Source organism: Rhodnius prolixus, unplaced genomic scaffold (assembly GCF_049639745.1).
Source record: "Rhodnius prolixus isolate KJV_2025 unplaced genomic scaffold, Rpr scaffold_1, whole genome shotgun sequence".
Taxonomy (NCBI): domain Eukaryota; kingdom Metazoa; phylum Arthropoda; class Insecta; order Hemiptera; family Reduviidae; genus Rhodnius; species Rhodnius prolixus.
The window spans coordinates 19,182,610-19,202,367 of record NW_027411581.1 but is presented as its reverse complement, the minus strand read 5'-3'; the positions used below and the strand labels follow the sequence as shown (position 1 = coordinate 19,202,367).

Below are 19,758 nucleotides of genomic sequence, written 5' to 3'. Positions count from 1 at the left end.
GCTCTACTGGACAATTACATGTATTAATTAAAATACCGCAGAAGAGGTGTTTTCATAGTGTTTTCGTCACAAAATTGTCATAATAGATAACCACAAACGATTTAAATAACTTCTAAGATTATGTTTCTTGATACTGATGAAAACAATCAAATCAATGGCAGAGAAAATAATTTTTAATCTGACTTTGAACTCCCAAATCATTCTAACTTCATTCCAAATCAAAAATTCTAGAGTCCGAATTATTGAGTGCATTATTTTTCCAAAAATTTGGTTTGCTTTTTTTTAAAATAAAAATAAGGTAACACTTTAAGTAGTCTGCAGTAAAATAAACAAAAGTAAGTATTTAAAAACTAAAGCTATTTTATATTGGAAAAAACGCACACATCCTTAACCTTTAGTTGGAGGAAAAATTGCAATTATTTTCTCTTCTCTTCTAAAATGAGAGAGAATATGTCATCATTTATCTTTCGTTCTTAGAATCTGGAATAACTGTTTTTGAACTCATTTCGTTGTGTTTTCTAGCTGTAGAAATTTCAGACTATTCCTTTTATCGTCTCGAAATGCCGGTTGTCTTTGAAAGTTTCGTCAAAATACACTAATTGGAAGAAACATTTTACTCGCTACAATATGACAATCTTTTACCAATTCCCAATTGGAGGAAGTTAAAAAAGGTTTCAAACAAAAGTTTCGAGTGCATTCACAAGCAAGGTTTGCCAAATGTGACCGGAGACTAAATTACAAATAGGTTATCTCCACTGGCATTTTGAGTTGTTTTCGATTGGCAGCACTACCTTGTTGTGCGTAACTTTAGACCAGGAATAGCCGCAGTAGCCCCGTTTTTAATAATTTTATGGCCCGCTAGATTCTTCCAAATTTTACAAAATTTATTTTGAGCAATATTTCGATTTCTAGTGTAGAGTATTGAAACAAATAAATCTAATATTGTTTTTGTTTCATTACGTTGCTTCTATTTTTATACATATTTATAGTTTTTTGTGGAGAGTCGAATCTAATAAATATACATATAATTTTATAAGTGGCCCGCAGGCTTATAATGAATTTTCAAAGTGGCCCACAAGATCATTTGGGTCGGCCACTCCTGCTGCTTTAAACATTCAAAGCAAATATATTGAGTAATTTCCCAGCTTTTTCATTATCAGCTAAAATTTTTTGTACATTAATTTCAATAGTGCTGCGACATTATTTAGCCCATCACAATCGACATGGTCTAATTAAGACACACTGGAGTTCTTTCCTGCACAGAAAAAGGAAACAGAGCGAAAAAAAAAGGATGTCCGCAGAGGCTTTGTTCCTGTGGGGAGGATATTTAAGGGTAAGTCTCGCCTCTTACTTATACTCGGCTTACTCCCCCTAAACGATGACAAACACCCTCAAGGACCCTCACGGAATCTGGTAATCTGATCTCCCACTTACAACTTTACAAAGTGTACATTAATTCCCCATCATTTCCCGTACCCTACTACATGTAACGTGTAAAAATAAGAGGGATACATTCGCGATATTCATATATCTTACTCTTGCTTCTTATTAAGGTAAAGGATCGCGATTTTGGCGAGTAAAAGATATTGGGATTTCAAGGAAATGATTTAACGTTTCGTGGGTTCAAAAAATAAAAAATAAAAAAGCGCAATTCCCACTTAATATTATCTTTAAATATCCCATGGAACAGAAAAAAGATGTTAGCGAACGAAATTTCTGTTCATTATTTTTGGTGACTGAATCATAGTTTCAATAGGATGAAAAATTAATGTCAGTTTCAGTAATAATAAACTTTATTATGCCGCGAGCTTTCGACCTAGGGACTAGGTCATCTTCAGGGCTGTGGAACATATTTACAGCGTGTTAACAATTATATTACCAATTAATTATACGAGTATTACAATGAATATGTATAATGTAACGAAATTTACAAAAATGTTTACCTAATTTACAATATACTGTTTTACAACTTTACAGGGTTGGTGTGTCTCCTGCCTTGTCTGTTCATGGACTGTATGTGATCGGTCTGTGTGTGGTTGTTTTTAGTTGTAAGGAAGTCAGGGTTGCCAATTGTCAAGTATTTTGCAGTAAGTTGGCGTATATGTTGTTTAAATTGTTGGTGTCAGTTTTGAAATTTCGACTGTCTTAGGTATGTACATCATTTCTAGCACTTTCCTTTTACCTCCACACAAAAAAGGATCGATCACATACAGTGCATGAACAGACAAGGCAGAAGACACACCAACCCTCTAATGATGTAAAACAGTATATTGTAAATTAGCCCTGAAGATGACCTAGTCCCTAGGTCGAAAGCTCGGCAGAATAAAGTTTATCATTACTAAAACTGACATTAATTTTTCATCCTATTGAACGAAATTTCTTTTTAATCTCTTTGTGATCGCGCTATTTTCTATTTTGAGGTTTCAGGCCGTGTTACATCGGATAAAATCAGCGTTATTTGAGTTTAGTTTTGCTCACTGGCCAACATCCTGTATTCACAAAATATACCGACACAATATGCTTGCGAGAAACACGTTTTCTGAACGTCACTGAACTCAAAGCAGACATAATAGAGATGTCTTCTGCATCTAAGCCGCACTCTCTAACTCAGAGGTATCAAACTCAATTTAAACATGGGCCAATTAGTGCTACAGACAAGATTCACGCGGGCCATAACACATTTACAAAATTTGTTGAATTTATATTCTGAAGTAAGGATTCAGGAATAAGAATAGAATAATTAAAACACTATAAAATTGTATTTATAAAAGGAAAATTATTCTTTTTTACGCGAAACTTGGCAGCGATTTCCTCATACAAGTTTTGCTATATCAGGATTCAAAGACTGAGAACGTAAAAGATATATTTTCGGAATCCCCACTTCCTTTTTGTCATTTAAGACCGAATCATTCTGAAATTCCACTTAGAGTGGCTGACATATCGCTTCAAAACGTCGCCAGAACTGAGTCAGCACGCCCACAGGCCTCCAGGTAAGGTACTGGGCCACTTATAATTGTCTTCAGTAGCTAAAGAGTTACCAAGGGAGAGAATTGCGTGTATGATAAGTGCCTTGATCTTGCTTAAGCCCTATTTATCTTCGTAACAATTTTTGTTCTATTTTAATTTTATTTCAGAACTAAGTGGGCCACAAAAAAATCACCTCGAGGGCCGCCTGTTTGACACCCCTGCTAGTTAAGAGTCTAACTTAACATCTCTACTCAACAGCCATTTCCTTCAATGTAAATATTGTTTTTACAATCTTCAAATTCCTTTTTAGGCGATGATTGCGGAAGTAAGAGTCTAAAACGTTCAGTGAAGAAAATTTCATTTTCTTTATAAAATGTAAAATGCCTGAAATCTACTCGAGCAATCATTAAAATCTGAAGGTCGCATCATATCATCCAACCAAAGAAGTTTCGAATCACTAACACTAACAATTTTATGTATATTTATATAAAAGAAAAAACTGATATAGCTGAATAATACACTAAAAACGGCAGCAAAATTGTTTAAAAAAATCGTTCTTAATTTGATTAAAAGCATTAAACTGACTTTTTAATTAATGATTGCATTTTGCGTTGCAAGAAATTTTATAAATTTGAAAATGAAAGTATACAGTGACAAGAGGCAACTAGAAAAATTATATACTGTAATTCATAAAATATGCTCCGAACAGGAAATTTTAACATAAATACACCCAAGTACAGAGGCGACAACAAATATTATATTATACTGTTACATTTTTTTTTTTTTTTTCATCTTCTTTTTCTGCCATCACCCTCTTTCGCTCAGAAGGGCATAAACTCAAACTCTACTATACGTTTGGAAAACATTCTACATCTAGCAAAAAAGTTAAGTATTGATTATTTCAAACAGGGTGTATGTTTTTCTAATAGCTAGTAATTATATAGTTTGTTTGATGAGAAGGGTGGCAAACTCATTTCCGAATTGTGCAACAGCCGGACTTGTGACGTAGCGCCATTTTCAATCAACTCAAAATTCACTATTTTTATGCTTTGAGAAGCTTCTTCTTCTTCTTTTTTGGTTTTAGTTTAGATTACTTCTTCACTGGGGCCACCATTTCCGGTCAAGTTTTACTATGTGATTTGGTCATTATGATTACGAGCTTATCAGTGCCTTCCAAATCAAAGGCACTAGTTCTTTCAAAACACTTTCTCTAGCTACTGCAGAAAATTTACAAATAAGATTTAGTTTCCTTAAACAAAGAAGCTAAAAACTGTATATAATATGTCTGGACCAGCTAGATTGTACAAAAATCAATATGTATCTAAATTCTGATTAACTTTTACCCAGGTTTTGGTACGAAACAAAACAACAAAATGGTCTTTGCTCCAACAGTTATTCTTAACTTTTGGCCTCACTCAGTGAACAAAATGGAAGGTTACATTCGAAGCCTCATAATAACTTTATTTTTTGGGCGCATCTTTGATCGGATTGCCTTTTATTAGAGGCAAATAAACTAAATTCTAAGAAAATGTTTAATGGCGACCAATTTCTAAAAAAAAAAAAAAAAAAAAAAACCCTCTTTCAGTCCACAAAGAATGTATTTTTTCGGCGTAAAGCACAAATTTAAAAATATGCACAATAATGTACCATTTGTGGTAAGTAAAACATAAGGTGTGTCTATTCACAATACTTATTCTTACTTTTACAAAATTTCTAATTAGTATAAATTTTTTCTATTTCTAAATTTTAGAAACATGTTTAATTCTTAGTAACATTAAGTAGGTTATAAAAGCGGATGTTACCTTGAAATGGCATTTAATACACAAATCTAAGACTCCTCCATAACTTAGAGCAAACTTTTCTAGAATATAAAAATCTAAATTGAAATAACCAATGTGTAATAATGTACGAGGTGTGTTCAAAAAGTAACGGGAATTTTCGTTTTTTAAAAAAAATATTTATTTATTCATCTACATTAATATTGTCGCCTTCAAAGTAGTCCCCTTCACATACAATACACTTGTGCCAGCGCTTTTTCCAATCCTCGAAACACTTCTGAAACTCGATCTTTGTGATAGCTTTCAGCTCTTTCAGCGATTCGCTTTTAATGTCATCTATGCTTGTAAAACGACGGCCTTTTAATGTTCTCTTTATGTTTGGAAATAGAAAAAAGTCACATGGAGCCATGTCTGGCGAATATGGAGGCTGGGGCATCGTTAAAGTTTTGTTTTTGGCCAAAAATTCACGAACAAGCAATGAAGTGTGAGCAGGTGCATTATCGTGGTGCAAAATCCATGAATTGTTTTGCCACAAATCCGGGCGTTTTTTTTCGGATTGCTTCACGCAAACGGCGTTGAACTTGTAGGTAGTACTCCTTATTGATTGTTTGACCTTGTGGCAAGAATTCATGATGCACTATGCCATTAAAATCGAAGAACACAGTGAGCATAACCTTCACATTCGACCGCACTTGTAGAGCCTTTTTCGGTCTTGGCGATCCAGAATGCCTCCACTGGGACGATTGAGCCTTAGTTTCGACATCATATCCGTAAACCCATGTTTCGTCACCTGTTATAACACGTTTCAGTAGATCCGCATCGTTGTCGACTTCATTGAGTGACTCTTGAGCAACTTCCATTCTCCGCTGTTTTTGTTCGAAATTCAACAATTTTGGAACAAATTTTGCTGCCACACGTTTCATACCCAAAACATCCGAAAAAATTTCATGGCATGAGCCAATTGATATGGCAACATCATCAGCGACTTCTCTGATTGTGATTCGGCGATCGTTCATAACCATTTCTTTCACTTTTTTCACGTTTTCATCGGTTGTTGATGTGCTTGGACGTCCAGATCGTTCGTCATCTTCAACGTTTTCGCGGCCATCTTGGAAACGCTTATACCACTCGTAAATCCTTGTTTTACTCATAGCAGACTCACCATATGCCTTTATTAACATTTCACACACTTTATTTCATTTTTTACGCAAAATTTAATACAAATTCTTTGATCCATTTTTTTTAACAAACAAAAATCGCCAAGCTCGAAAAACACGTCTAACCTTAACGGCTGCCACTTAAGAAGTAAACAATGAATATTACTGAAAATTTTATCGTACTTCAGGGGCATGTGTACCAACATAATAAAAAAAAAAATTTTACAATCAGACTCTCCAAACCCGCGAAATTTAAAAATTCCCGTTACTTTTTGAACACACCTCGTATGTTTGAAGCATAGGAGAAATTGTAATTGTCACAAGATGATCTTCGAGAGATAAATATGATCCATCCAGTAATGGGTACTTCAATCTAGGAAACTTAAATGTTCTCCCTTGAAACTCAAAATACGTTTTACTCTCTTAATAGTTATTTATTTAACAAGTGTGGAAAGTAGTACTTTTCCTCACACGAGGCAGGTTTGCACGCAGAGCGAGCGAAGCGAGGCGAGTGCAAGTGCAAATTGACGAGTGTGAGGAAAATAGTTTACACTCGAGTTAAATATTATATTTTTTCTGCAACCATTAGATCTATTAACTAAAAAAAAAAAAAAAACTAAACAGGAATCACTAGAATCCATTTTAAATTTCTATAAGGTAACACTATAACCTTTTTAACTGTTATAATTAAAAATATCTAATTATTTATTAAAATATTATTTTTATTTCTATATTCCTTTCAATGTTTTTAATATTCGTTTTTTAATTATTTAGTTATGTAAAATAAGCTTATTAAAGTTTTACAGAAAATATTTAATAACAAAACTTCTTATATCAAGGAAGCACAATAAAGTTTTTCCACTCACTAGTGAGGAAAGTGACACTAATGGGAATTTTTCCCCATTAGTGAGGTAAAGTTGGGCATTACACAGCTGATTTTAAGTGAGTAATGAGAACATTTCTACATGGTTGCAGAAAATGTACATACACACTGTACTATCAAAAAGGATACTTGTAGGTAGGTATCGATATTCGATTGTATATATTTCTAGGAGAGTGGGTAGACAATCTCCTAGAAATATCTATAATGCATTCAAATTTCATACGAAAAACATATTAAATAAAAGTTTCGGATTTGGAGGAATAAAATGAATTATAAGGTTGTAACAAGTATTAGGCTTCTTCAAGTCAATCTCTAACAAAGAGAAAAAAATTCCTTAATTGAATGGCTACTTAAGGTTGAGATATGAATTATGCCGGTTCTAAATTCTAAACAAGTGATTAATTTGATGATTGTCGTTTTTGAAAAAGTGTTTGCACACAGGGAGTGATTACTTTCCAAAAGTTTACTTTTTTTTCGAACTGATGAAACCTCAAAACATGTATTTCCCTATTTTAGTTGGATTTCGAAAAGTTTATATAATTGTAAAACTACAGGGAAGGGATTAGCTAAATGTTGTTTGGCTGGGAATCTCTTTTATCAGGATAGACAAATTTCTTCCAAAAACTTTAATTTTTTCACTCAAAAGTTTGGCTGCCTTCATCTTTATTTGTAATTGTAAATTTCACTGTTTAAATTTAAAACGAACATGTCGACTTTTTATATTATTTAGTGCATTCGAACGAAGGGAAGGCAACGTTAAAATATATTTGAACTTCTATTTTGGTCGCACGTTCAAGGACATTGCAATACTTTTAGTATACTGAGCTGGTTTCGCTTTCATCTACTCTTTTCTATTTACGAATCATTTCTCTCTCATCCTTTTAAATACTCCCTGGAATTTCGGGTATCACTTTTTATTATTATTACGTAACTGTACGAGTTTGAGATAGTGAACAAGTTAGTTGAACACCATAGTTTTGTTTGTTTTTTTTTAAAAGCAGTTGTTTGTTTTACTATGGAAGACGAAAAGTTAATTGTTTAGTCTGCTATCTGTATTTTGTTAAAAGAACGAAACAAAACAGACTTGATTTGAACATTATCACACAAGTTTAAATGAATACAGGAACTAGTAGATTATAACCGTTGTTCTGTTCGTGACACGACCATCCGAAATAATTAAATTAAATCCATTTAACTTAAAACAATAACAATAAAAAAAAAAGTGCAATTACTTTATAATGGATTATTTGAAAGACTCATTAAAGAGAACGTCCAGAAATGAATGATTTTCAAACTTCCAACCCTTTCTGGTAGACTGCAACTCTTACCCCTCTAGCCACTTTTTCGTCAGACAATGCGTAATATCGCCAGACAATAGGTTAATTTGAGTTCTCTTCTATCTTCAATCAGGAGATGCCAATTCGAGTATTTTTCTCGTTCTTGAACTCAAATTTAATACAAACAAAGTTTCAAATTCACTAAAAAATTTAATTAACTTTGTAAAAACTTCAAAAAGCAATATTTTATTTTATTTTATTTATTTATAATGCTTTATAGAAATTACATTCTGTAGCAAAGAGCAAGAGAGTTGGCCTCTGCTAAACAATAAAAAATACATTGGAAACAAAGATAAAATAAAATACAAAAAATAATGAAATTTTCATAAGAAACAAAAATATAAATATTACAAGAGCAAAAAACAAAAATTCAAATGACAATATTAATTAGTGTTGGTGCTAATCCCTTCATATAATTAAGTGGTTACTGAAAATTCAAATTTATTTCTAGAAAGAGATATCCTTATAGCTACCAAAAATACAGTTAACAAATTTTAATCTCTCATCCAACGCGCCTGCCAAATAATAAAAAATACTTTTCAATTTTAAATTGTCAACAATATCAAATAGTGAGAGGAAGGGATCAGAACTGGCAATTAAATACTTGTGAAGCCATTTCTCCCTTAACTTTCCATAATAAGAACAGCTTAGGACAAAATGTGAAACATCATCTTTTTGATTACTAAAACAAGTAAAACAGGTTCTATTAGGATAGAAATGGTGTTTCACACCATTGTACAGAACGGTTGGATACTTATTGCTAATTACTCTAAACTGAACAATTACTTTGGTCATAACAAAATTACAATTAAGATTAATAAGCGCATTATTCTGCCCTAGAGCACATAATAATCGGTAATTTGGATTGTATGTTGAGTTGATTACCACATCGATATCCCTACTGAAACTATTATTAGAAAATTTTAAATTGAGGTCTTTTAGATGACAACTATCCGCGTATTGCATCTGCCATACGTCCTGAGCTCCAATGGAGAACAGTAGGTCCCTCAGGGAACCAGCCCAATTAAAGGGAACATCAGAGTTAGGCAAAAGTTCCACAAGTCTGGAATAACACTTTCTCAGCAATGAATCGTTATCCGCGGATAGCAATTTAACCCAGAATTTCAAAACTCTACTAAAGACTCTGACCTTAATGTGGAGACACTCAGATTCGAGGCGGACATAACTATCAGGTGTGTGAAGTGGAAGATTCAGGAGCAACTTCAAAAATTTTAACTGAACGCGTTCAACTTGAGCAAAATAATTTAGCGCCCAGATTTCTGAGGAGTATAAGAGCACGGAAGAGATCATACTGTTATAAAGAAGCATTTTAGATTTCCAACTGTCAGATTTGTAATATGATAGAACGTTTAAAACTCTTGGTATCGCAACAGAGCTCTTGGAAACAAAAAACTCGCATGCTAATCTGAATTTGCCCGAGGAAGCAAGAGGTACACCTAGGTATGTGAAGTTACTTCTAACTTTTATTGGGATACCATTATATGTAAAAGAGGAGTGTTTCCTGATGCGGCCAGCTCTGTTAAATGGTACTATAACTGTTTTTGAGGTATTCACTACAAGCTCATTTCTTTCGCAGAACTTAGCCAGTAACGAAAGTTTAAATTGGGCATCATGCCACGAATATGCAAAGATAGCCAGATCATCGGCGTACAGCAACATCAGCAGGTCTGACTCGTTATTGATGCTAATACCAGTAGCCCCATTAGAACGGAAAAAGTCCACAATGTCACTAATAAAGAGTGAGAATAGCAGAGGACTGAGCTTTTCCCCCTGAAGAACCCCTCTATCGACCTTTATTTTCCTAGATTGAGTGGCTTGTTGATCAATGAAAACAACAGCATTATCATAAATTTTTTTAATCAATCTTATACATTTCGAACTAATTCCTAGATCAAATAGCTTAAGCCAAAGAAGGTCATGGGACACAGAGTCAAAGGCTTTCATAAAATCTACAAAGATGACCCATACTTGACTGTTTTTCAACCTTAACTGAATATTAATAGCAGAGTTCAGAACAAAAATAGCATCAACGCAACTCTTGCCGGCTCTAAAGCCGTATTGTTCTATAGGTAGCACCTCATTCGATTCAACCCAACTACTAAGTCGATTATTTAAAATTATTATTACGTAACTGTACGAGTTTGAGATAGTGAACAAGTTAGTTGAACACCATAGTTTTGTTTGTTTTTTTTTAAAAGCAGTTGTTTGTTTTACTATGGAAGACGAAAAGTTAATTGTTTAGTCTGCTATCTGTATTTTGTTAAAAGAACGAAACAAAACAGACTTGATTTGAACATTATCACACAAGTTTAAATGAATACAGGAACTAGTAGATTATAACCGTTGTTCTGTTCGTGACACGACCATCCGAAATAATTAAATTAAATCCATTTAACTTAAAACAATAACAATAAAAAAAAAAGTGCAATTACTTTATAATGGATTATTTGAAAGACTCATTAAAGAGAACGTCCAGAAATGAATGATTTTCAAACTTCCAACCCTTTCTGGTAGACTGCAACTCTTACCCCTCTAGCCACTTTTTCGTCAGACAATGCGTAATATCGCCAGACAATAGGTTAATTTGAGTTCTCTTCTATCTTCAATCAGGAGATGCCAATTCGAGTATTTTTCTCGTTCTTGAACTCAAATTTAATACAAACAAAGTTTCAAATTCACTAAAAAATTTAATTAACTTTGTAAAAACTTCAAAAAGCAATAAGTTAAAAAGAAAATGCACAAATTAAAAGATGAGACTATTAAAGAAAATCTAATTTTATATTAAATGCCAAAAACAAAAGAAAATTTATAGGGTGAGACAAGAATTAGCAGGCCGCGACAGGCAAGAACATGTCTCCTACGTCCAGTGCCGCATATGTGTAATTTCATTCAGGCGAAAAACTAGGTAGAGGTGGAAAAATTGCAGTCTACCAGAAAGTGGTGAAATTCATTCATTTCTGGACGTTCTTTTTAATGATTCTTTCAAGTAATCGATTATAAAGGTGCGATCCAAGTCGCCGGCGATATGTACTTTAACTTTTTTGGTTACAAGCATTTATTTCAAAAATTACTTGCTTATACATGCTCAAGTTTTTCTTATATTGTTATGAACAAAATAAAATATCTTCTTCTTTCGCACACCAGACCTATTTTAGGGGAAATCATCCCGCAATGAACGCAATGAGCATTACATATCCCCGGGGGCTTGTTAGGCAGTTAACGTGTTAAACGTACAAAGAAACCTGTAGTATAAAATAACTTCAGGTGAGCTAATTTCTGTTATTGCTGCAAAAAAAACAATTTGCAAATGGAACCAATTATATGAAGAAAGCGCTAATACATTTAAAGAAAATATTTTCAAGTTATTATAACTAAATATAAAAGTAACTGAGCGGTAGCTCTATGAATGTGGTAACTTCATGACCTTACGTTTCCCAAAATTTGAAGATAATTCTGAGGTCCCCTGAATTATGGCTGAAGCCCCCCCAGGGGCCATTAAGCCATACGTTAAAAAAATACTGATTTCACACAAAATCATATAAAATTTATTTAAAAAAAATAAAGTATATAGATTTCCTTCGCACTGTTATTCCATTGACAGCCTGTCTAACCAAGTGCCTTCGAAAACTCGAATCATAGTACCTAAGCTTGAATTCTACACCTGTTCTTGTCCAGCATTAAAATCTCTATCTCATGTTACGTAATGGTAATTTTGTCACTATTCTATCCACATAGCTTTCCATGTGAGCTATACTCACAAGTTCAGTTACCTAGCTTTTAGATCGTTGTACAATAATATATTAATTTAGAGGTGGCAAATCAACAGGCCCATTTTCACTGCCCTGTTACCACAAATTGTTTAAGAAAATCTTGGGATGGATGTAAAAGCTGTGTAATAATTCTTGGGAGATTACAATTCGTTCGAGCAAAATTTCTTATTATTTTTGCTGACTTACTGATCCTTGTTCTGTAGAGTGATTTGTAGTTGCTTAAGAAGTGAATTATCATTTTTAAAACTCCTCGGTTTTGGGTTTAAACAATTACAAAAACGAGTAACGAAACAAATAAACAAATAATAAAACCAAAACAGTCGCATTTTTTACTCACGGATTGTATCGTATATATTTATTTTTTATTCTTCGATTTAGAAAAGGGTGAAAAAAGAACCATATTTTTGTTTGCTAAAACTTGCAATTCAGTAAAAATGAATAAATAAATACTCATACGAATATATGAATTTGAGTACATTGAATGGAAATATGGGCAGAATGTGGTTAGAGTATAGGGAGCAGACAGGATATGGGAGTTGAAATGTCAGATAGGAGACCCCTCCCAGATCGATCACAGCTCCATGTTTACACCTTATTACTTCTACCCTACTCTTTCACATTTTATTTCTATTTTTTCACTTCCGTTTTCGAGAACATGTTCTCTGCTGCTCATCATGTATTAAATCAACCAAAAGTTAAAAGCAAAAATAAGATATATTTCCGGTTTTATTCTCATGAATCCGCTTTTAGTTTACGTGATTCCAATCAAAGGATTTCATTCCTGAAATAAGTGATTCAAGAAGATGTTAAAAACACATATCTCCGGAAGATATCCTCTCTTCTTCTTCTTCTTTGTCTTCGCTCTTATACCTTTCAGCGTCGAGCTTTAGATAACTTAGGCCATTAACCAACTTCTCTGTTATTAGCTAATTTCGGATAGAAGACCTAGTCTGACCTCGCTTTTGTGCCAATCGCCCGATGTAATCCAAATAGCCCAATCTTGGTCTGCGGCCTTCTGATTTGGCCTCCATCAAGCATCTAATCTTCTCCTCTTCACTTCTCCTGCAGACCTGGCCAAACCACCCCAACTGCCGATTCCCCAACCTGGTTACGAAGGGTTCAGTACCTCTAAGCTGCTCCTTAAATTTCATTTCTAATTTTATCACGCTTAGTTTTCCCTTCGACCCGGCGGAGAAATCTCATTTCGGCAGCTGTAACCCGGCTTGCATGCTTATCCATCACAGTCCACGATTCTGCCCCATACTGAAGAAGAGGTAAAGTAAACGGTCTTAAAGACGGTCATTTTTAGTTTTTTGCTGAACCTATCTTTTACCGACCACAGTATTCCTAATCAGACCATAGGCTTTATTGGCCACACCCACCCGATTCAGCACCTCCTGATCAATTCTGCCATCCCGACTAAACAAGACTCCAAGGTACCTAAACTTCTCTACCTGTTCCATGAATCACACTCCACTCGGATTGATTCCTGTGTCCTTCCAACGTGCGTCACCTTGCTTTTACTCACGTTTAGCGCCATTCCTTTCCATTTGAGCACTTCTTACTATTCAGCTACTGAACTCAGCTGGAATTCGCTAACAGAACCACGTCGTCCGCGAAGAGAAACTATTGAGCATATATCGGCCTCATTCTCCAGTTTACCTTTACTTGGGGTGCTCTTCTTTTACACATTTTATGTATTTCGTCCATGAAAAGAAGTCCTCTCTTCATATGACTTAAAACGCTAACCAGCCAGAATTTCTTTAGATTAGGAAATTATTGACAAATTTTGATTTGAATTCAAACACTTACAGGGGATACCCTTAGCAACACCCAAGTACTGAATACTCTGTCTTGCCAATTCCTTAATTAGACCTATCTTCCTCACGTTATTATTCTCTGACAGCATCATTCTTATATATTTTTAATACCTCATAAATTTCTCATTAAATAAATCTTTAGCTCCTTCGAAAGGCTTTCTTTTCCGTTTCCTTTCTAAGCAGTACTTTATTTATTTAAAGGAAATAAAGAGTACCTCAATATATAACAATAAAATCACTACTAAATACTTATAGATAGAACTCATCGGGAAGTACGTATTTCTTATACGTAATCATTTCCCTTGTGATTGAACATTTAAAGTGGCACTGCTGACAATAGATCCATTATATTGCAAGGGGAAGAAAGATGGATTCATGAAGATTCTCAGGTAACGGGATGGTAGATAATAATGGGAAAAAATAAGTGAATAAAAACATCTGTCTGCTTTAAGACACTTTTTATTTTGTTTCTCTAACTAGCTAAAGGAAGTAATGCAATCATTTAATCCCCAAGCTTGGAAAAAAAGGTTTTTACAAAATATGTGTACAAACTGAATAATGTTGGACACAATGAAATGCTTTTTAATTTGAAGTTCTTAAGAAAATTAGAACGTTAAGAATTCTAGTAATATTTAACATTTAAAGTATGGTACCCAACACAGTAAAATAATTTCAAAGATAATGGAAAAGTTGAATGATAAAGTCACAAAAAATATTTAGTAAATACGAAAAATGCTTGAAAAAAAATTCAAGAAAATAAGAAAAATGAGTAAGAACCTTGCGTTTACAAAGCAGTAAAGAGTTATGTAGAATGTTCTACATCTAATTTACAATATGGAGGCCAATTTAAGCATTCAACAATTTCGGCCAGTTAGCATAGACCTTCCACGCAAACCCACCCCCCTGCTATTTGTATTTTATTAAGAAAAACCTATGGATAGAATTACCTTGACCTTAAATGTGGAAAATACTATGGTCGCTTTGAAAATTTTATTTAATAAAAATCAATATTTGTTTTCATTTAGAACATTCTAGAGGTAGCAATTTGTAAGAAGTAGTTTACTGATTCGACAAGGTATTTATTCTATTCAAGTACCCGTTGCCAATAACTCCAACAATATTATTGACGCATAGTAGCTCACTTAATACAAAAAATCGTTTTTCAATAGTTAATTTTTTGTTTTCACCTAACAAATCTGTAAATCTACTACAATATTTTTTCGATATCTTGATAGTTATTCAAGAAGAATGTGGTACAAAATATAAAAAAAATTAAATTCTTCAAACTGGAATTGTCAAAACTTTTAGAAACGGAGGCTACTTTAAAATAAATCAGCGACATTTTTCCCACAGCTGTCCTATCCTGAAGTAAGTTCAAAGTACAAAAATATAAAAAATAAAAAAGTGAAAATGGAGAAACTGAACAAAAAAGATCTGAATGCTCAAGTTCTTGAATTATTTTTGAAAATAGAAAAGTAGTTCTTATCCCAGACTGTTATTTTTATTCCAGAAGGTTATTCCTGCTACAGTTCAGATGCCGTAGCTGTTGTAGGAGCCGCTGCTGACCTACTTTGATGAAAATATTTCGCATTAGAAATAAAATCCAAAACTAAAGTGGGCATCGAATCCATCCCAACTCATAACACCTACAGAAGGACCGTAATCCAAACTATTTTGAAGGTAAAATGAGACAGTGGTGTCTTTTTCCTAACGCTAGACCACAAATCAGTGACCAGTGGCTGCAGCTATTAGTATAATCTGCAAAATTTACTTTCTATAGGTTGTGAATAAAAACAAAAAAAAATTGAAAGATGTTTGTTTAATTTAAACTTCACTAAAAGTAAACTAATCTGGGTTTATTTGGTTTAAGCTTTGCGTCAGGTTTTGAATTGATTTATTTCAAACTTATAACGGACGGCAAGTGTAAAGTTTCCCAAGATGAGATGGGTTGCAGCTTTAGGAAAAGCTCGGAAGGAAGTTTTCAGCTTCGATGGCTCTTCTGCTACATTATTTATTTACTTCTTACCTTCCCGCCATGGTTCAGACGTCGACTGAAATGGGGTTAGGTGAGGAGGTAGAACGAAGCGAATAGAACAATATTCTTTGTCTAAAAGCCGGAATAAAGGTCTTAACAAACTCCTGAGGAAGAAGCGGATGCAGAGGAAGACATTTTAGGTTGCAGCGGTTAGAGATGGCCGATCTTAGGACCTCCCACGGCTAAATCTTCAGTTCGGCACTTCAAGTCAGATCGGGTTGCTCTATACATATATCGATTAAGTTCATTCAAGTTTGGTTCATTGTGGTTTCTGTGGTGTCCGTTGTTTTACGAGAGGATAGTGCTGTCTACGAGTTCTATTGAAATGAAATACAGTAAATTTTTAGGGATTTCCTCCCCAGTTCTTACAAAATGGAGATTGACAGCTTTGTTATTCAAGGAACTATCCTTTTTTATGATTTAATTACTGTTCGCGCCTGATAATTTTATTACTTCTTCCACAATTAAATATAATTTCTACTCTAACAATGTGTTACAAATGACCCAAAATGATTTTTTTTTTAAATTTTATTTACGTGTAAATATATGGCTTTACATCATCTATAAAAAAGAAGAAGAATATTGGCCGTATAAAGTTTAACCCTGTATTATATTACGGAGATATATGATAGTTTGTGGCTTGTTGTGTATCTTTACTAAAATAACGCTCATTCAATTTCATTAAAGGAAAAATTCTACGTAATCTGAAGAAATTATGTAAGAGGTTGTCGGGAATTTTAATTCTTTTACTTCGTTGGTTGATTTATTAAGGCTAATACAGCTATTAATCTTAGGATTCAAGATTTGCAAGAAACCGGCCAAATAAAAAACAAACTCGTCTTCTTGCCAACGTTTCGACAAATATATTGTCCTCTTCAGGGCGTGGCTATGCGGGTTGGTTGAGTTACAGAAGTTGTTTCTCTTACATTGATCCTACAGAAAATGATGATAGTAGTAAAGTGTCTACTTCCGGTAAAAATTCAGGTTAACAAAAAAAACCCAACTAAGTAGGCAGTGGTAAGAGAAAGTCGTGTGAGTGTGCTCAATAGATTTATCCTAAAATAGTTCCATTAGAATGTATAGTGTAATTTAAGGTGACTACTTCCGGTAAAAATTCTGGTTAACAAGAAAACGCAACTACCTTAGCAGTGGTAAGAGAAAGTCGTATGAGTGTGCTTAATGAATTTATTCTAAAATAGTTCCATTAGAACATTCTAATTCTATATTAGAACATTCTATACATAGTGTAATTTAAAGAGACTATTTCCAGTAAAAATTCTAGTTAACAAGAAAACGCAACGACCTTAGCAGTGGTAAGAGAAAGTTGTGTGAGTGTGCTCAATAGATTTATCCTAAAATAGTTCCGTTAGAATGTAATGTGTAATTTAAAGAAACTACTTCCGGTAAAAATTCTGGTTAACAAAGAATGTAATGTGTAATTTACAGAAACTACTTCCGGTAAAAATTCTGGTTAACAAGAAAATCCTACTAAAACAGGTAGTGGTAAGAGAAAGTCGTGTGAGTGTGCTCAATAGATTTATCCTAAAATAGTTCCGTTAGAATGTAATGTGTAATTTAAAGAAACTACTTCCGGTAAAAATTCTGGTTAACAAGAAAATCCTACTAAAACAGGTAGTGGTAAGAGAAAGTCGTGTGAGTGTGCTCAATAGATTTATCCTAAAATAGTTCCGTTAGAATGTATTGTGTAATTTAAAGAAACTACTTCCGGTAAAAATTCTGGTTAACAAAGAATGTAATGTGTAATTTACAGAAACTACTTCCGGTAAAAATTCTGGTTAACAAGAAAATCCTACTAAAACAGGTAGTGGTAAGAGAAAGTCGTGTGAGTGTGCTCAATAGATTTATCCTAAAATAGTTCCGTTAGAATGTAATGTGTAATTTAAAGAAACTACTTCCGGTAAAAATTCTGGTTAACAAAGAATGTAATGTGTAATTTACAGAAACTACTTCCGGTAAAAATTCTGGTTAACAAGAAAATCCTACTAAAACAGGTAGTGGTAAGAGAAAGTCGTGTGAGTGTGCTCAATAGATTTATCCTAAAATAGTTCCGTTAGAATGTAATGTGTAATTTAAAGAAACTACTTCCGGTAAAAATTCTGGTTAACAAGAAAATCCTACTAAAACAGGTAGTGGTAAGAGAAAGTCGTGTGAGTGTGCTCAATAGATTTATCCTAAAATAGTTCCGTTAGAATGTATTGTGTAATTTAAAGAGACTACTTCCGGTAAAAATTCTGGTTAACAAGAAAAACCTACTAAAACAGGTAGTGGTAAGAGAAAGTCGTGTGAGTGTGCTCAATAGATTTATCCTAAAATAGTTCCGTTAGAATGTATGGTGTAATTTAAAGAAACTACTTCCGGTAAAAATTCTGGTTAACAAGAAAATCCTACTAAAACAGGTAGTGGTAAGAGAAAGTCGTGTGAGTGTGCTCAATAGATTTATCCTAAAATAGTTCCGTTAGAATGTAATGTGTAATTTAAAGAAACTACTTCCGGTAAAAATTCTGGTTAACAAGAAAATCCTACTAAAACAGGTAGTGGTAAGAGAAAGTCGTGTGAGTGTGCTCAATAGATTTATCCTAAAATAGTTCCGTTAGAATGTATTGTGTAATTTAAAGAGACTACTTCCGGTAAAAATTCTGGTTAACAAGAAAAACCTACTAAAACAGGTAGTGGTAAGAGAAAGTCGTGTGAGTGTGCTCAATAGATTTATCCTAAAATAGTTCCGTTAGAATGTATTGTGTAATTTAAAGAGACTACTTCCGGTAAAAATTCTGGTTAACAAGAAAAACCTACTAAAACAGGTAGTGGTAAGAGAAAGTCGTGTGAGTGTGCTCAATAGATGTTAAATAATTAATTGAAAATAAATTTATTGCCAACTGAGCCGAAAATTGCCGACAAAAACCGACGGCATTCGGCTTGTTAAAGAGAAGAGAGAGAATTGCGATATAAAAATCACGGCTAAGGCTGGATGGGTTAGAGATCCAGTAATTCCTAGAATTTTGGCCCGTCTAACCCATCGTGCCTTGATGGCATAGGTTTGGACTGACTTTACAGCTCTGTACTGAGTTTTTCTGCTACATCTCAGGAACGGAAAATCGTAGAGAGTTCAAATTTGATATTTCGTTCAAGTAACACCTGCGGAAGCGACAATAAATTTTTGGTCAAAATAAGTTCACCGGAAGTACCTCTTTACTGAATGGATTTTTCACTTTTTTATCTTTTTCAAAAAAACCGCTTCTTGGATTTACTTTAAACTTGGTATAATTTTAGCTTACAAGTAGCTCTATAACTTTTATAGGAAACATTTTTCTGGAATACGTCGATTAAGGGCACTTTTGGGGGAGGGGGTGGTTAGGCTGTCCGTTAGAATGCTAGTTCACTTTAATAAGTGGACTTACTCTTTATGGAAGGCTATTCTTTACTGAACTGATATTTTGTTTTTTGAGAGAGATATCAATGTTAAGCAAAACAGATTAGGCGTTGATTTAGAGAACAAAATTAATCGTTGAAAACACTTGGGATACAAATCTGTTAATTAATTTTTTAAATTTACCAAAGCATAAATTCCTCAGGGCTCATTTACAAAACGCACTGAAACTAGAAAATCAAACTAATAACTTGGCCTTGAACTTTTTGCTAAAAGAAATGTAATAAAAATTAATTATTTCAAACTCAATATCTAAGAAATAGCGTGCCCATAAAAGACCTTGATAACAGAAAAGCCATGCAACGTATAATTTTAATAAATTAACCTAATAAAACAAAAAATAAAAATAAAAATAATGAAGATTTCCAACTATTTCGTGCGCGTAATCATATACTCAAATCGAATATTATTATTAAAATTTTAAATAGAATTATTGTCACTGTTTTTGTTCTGTTTGTAACTAAAAATCGAACTGATGGTCGAATAGGCAATTATTAAGTAGAACGAAATATTTAAATTAATGCTGTTTGGTTACATAAAGA

The 19,758-nt window shown here is 33.6% G+C and overlaps 1 protein-coding gene across 1 annotated transcript in view; it reads right to left on the bottom strand.

The window, feature by feature from the left end:
* Positions 1-19,758, bottom strand: part of Tet (Ten-Eleven Translocation (TET) family protein) — a 220,386-nt gene that overhangs the window by 85,755 nt on the left and 114,873 nt on the right. The gene's annotated exons all lie outside the window — the stretch shown is intronic.